Raw genomic sequence first — 2,372 nt, forward strand, 5'->3', positions numbered from 1 at the left:
TGGTTTACACAGCGATCACCAGTGTTAGAACTGAGGGATGATGGTTTACACAGCGATCACCAGTGTTCAGACACATTTTGTTTCACCTCAGTATCATCCCTTATCCCACTTCCTCCCTGTGGTTCTTGTTTCCATTCCTCCTCCTTTCCCAACCCTTCTGAATTTTATCCTTGGGTAAATGCTGCCCTTTTGATCTCAAATTGTTAACCATTCCATGATATGTGTACCTCCTCAGCAGTGTTGTTCCCTGCAGAGAGAGACTTGTTACTTGGCTGACAATTGAGCCTTGGAGGGGAGGGGGGGGTCAGTAACATTTTCATTAGTGTACGAATAGCAAGAGTGCTGATAATTCTTCGTGGGGTTTTTTCTTTTAACATAGAACACCTTTAACTCAGCCTTCTACTTCAATATAATTTGTTTTTAGGTCAGTCAGCAGAAGTTCCTGTAATTACCCTCAATTGCCATACTCTTGGTAGCGAATCATTGAAAAAAAGTTTTCTTTAAAGTTAACAGTGTCAAACTTTTGTAAGTGTTTAATGTATGATAAAAGCAGATATTTTAAATTGTTTTAAGCTCCTGAATAGAGCAGCAATGAAAACACCAAATTGTGGGTCTTTAAGAAAACCTGGAGAATAAACTCATACTGTAAAAGGTCACTTTTTCAATTCTCTTACTAAAACAAATAAAGCCAGGGATTTTCATTTTTATCTTTCCAAATTCATCTATCATCTCTTAAACTTTTTGGTTCCAAAGTCAAGTACTGAATTCCCCCCAAGCTGTTTTTGATTTGAATTTGGTGACTTAACAAACTTAAACTTTCTTAAGCTTTTAGCCTGTGGTTTTGAACTTCTCTCTCATTAGGATTACCTACAGGCTTGGAGCAGGGCCAGATTCCAGTTTCTGATTCAGTAGGTCTGGGTGGAGCCTGAGCATTCTCCTTTCTAACAAGTACTTAGACGCCCTGGAGTTGGTTCCAACCCATAGTGACCCTGTATAGGGTGTCGGAGGAGCGACTGGTGAGCTTGAACCGCCAATCTTGTGGTTCAAACTGACTTCAGTCCAGTGCATTGACCCTCAGTACCACACAAGGACTCCTGGCATCAAAAATACCAAAACCACTAAAAATGAAAGTTTTGTTACATTTGTGAGAAAAACAACGAACATCGACACCAGTAAAGTTAGTAGTGTGCTACAGTGTGATGCTTATCCAGTGTTTGCTGACCTTGAGTTTACTGATGTGAAAGTCTGGGTTTAGATTGCCTTCTGAGATGTATCCTCCTAGAGTTGGAGCTCAGTACTTCATATAGTCAATTTCCTTGACTGAGGACTGTGAAAGTTCCATGACCTTGCAGTTTCTTCTATCTGTAAGAGAGATCGGGCATCGTGTTTACCTTTGTAGCATTTCTGTTCCATAATAGAAACATAAACACTTGTTGAGTTAAACTGTTTCTTAATCCATGGTGTGGCGCTGTGTGTTAATGCACTGGACAGCAAGGTTGGTTTGAACCACAGTGTCAGCGGTTCAGGTTCACCAGCTACTCCTTAGAAACCCTATACAGGTCACTATGGGTCAGAACCAACTCCAGGGCACTGGTACTGAACTGACTGTGGCCCTTAACAACAACAAATCCATTAATGTTGGGTTCTTGTTTTTTAACTCTTACCACGCTTCTGTTATTTTGTTTGGATCCTCATGGCCACCTTTATATTACCAATAAGGTTTTTCTTCTGAGAGTAGGCTAACCCTAAAGTGGTGGTGGTGATGTGCCGTGGAGTCGGTTTTGACTCATAGCAATCCTGCATAGGGTTTCCGAGTCTGTAAATCTATGGGAACAGAAAGCCTCATCTTTCTCCCGCAGATCGGCAGGTAGTTTCAAACTGCTGACCTTGAGGTTAGCAGCTTGACTCATAACCACTACGCTACCAGAGCTCCTCACCCTATAATATAGAAACATTTAAAATTTCTGAAATGTCCTGTTGGCTTCAGCTTCCCTCTAGTTCGTCCACTCACCTTTCCTTGGGCACTTTGAACTTCATTATAAAGCTGAAGATTCTCCCACTTTTATTTGATTGCCTCTCGAGTGGAAGCTGTGCACTTACCACCCAGATACTTTGCTTCCCCCTCTGGATTGAAGCACTCGTTCCTGGGCATGTTGATTGCTTTTTAGGTAGTCCTAGCTGGGTGTGCCCTCCCCTCCTGCCCACAACACAGTGATTGATTGCCTTTAGCTAAAGAGAACTGCCTCCTATCCAATGACTACTTGAGACAGGGATGTAAAGTTCTGATCTGCTTGCTGCAATTTGGGACAACACTGAAGGGCCATTTCAGCTCCAGAAAATTCCCCCATTAAGATTGACAGATGCTGTTGGGA

This window comes from Chrysochloris asiatica, unplaced genomic scaffold (assembly GCF_000296735.1).
Source record: "Chrysochloris asiatica unplaced genomic scaffold, ChrAsi1.0 scaffold00007, whole genome shotgun sequence".
NCBI classification, from domain to species: Eukaryota; Metazoa; Chordata; class Mammalia; order Afrosoricida; family Chrysochloridae; genus Chrysochloris; species Chrysochloris asiatica.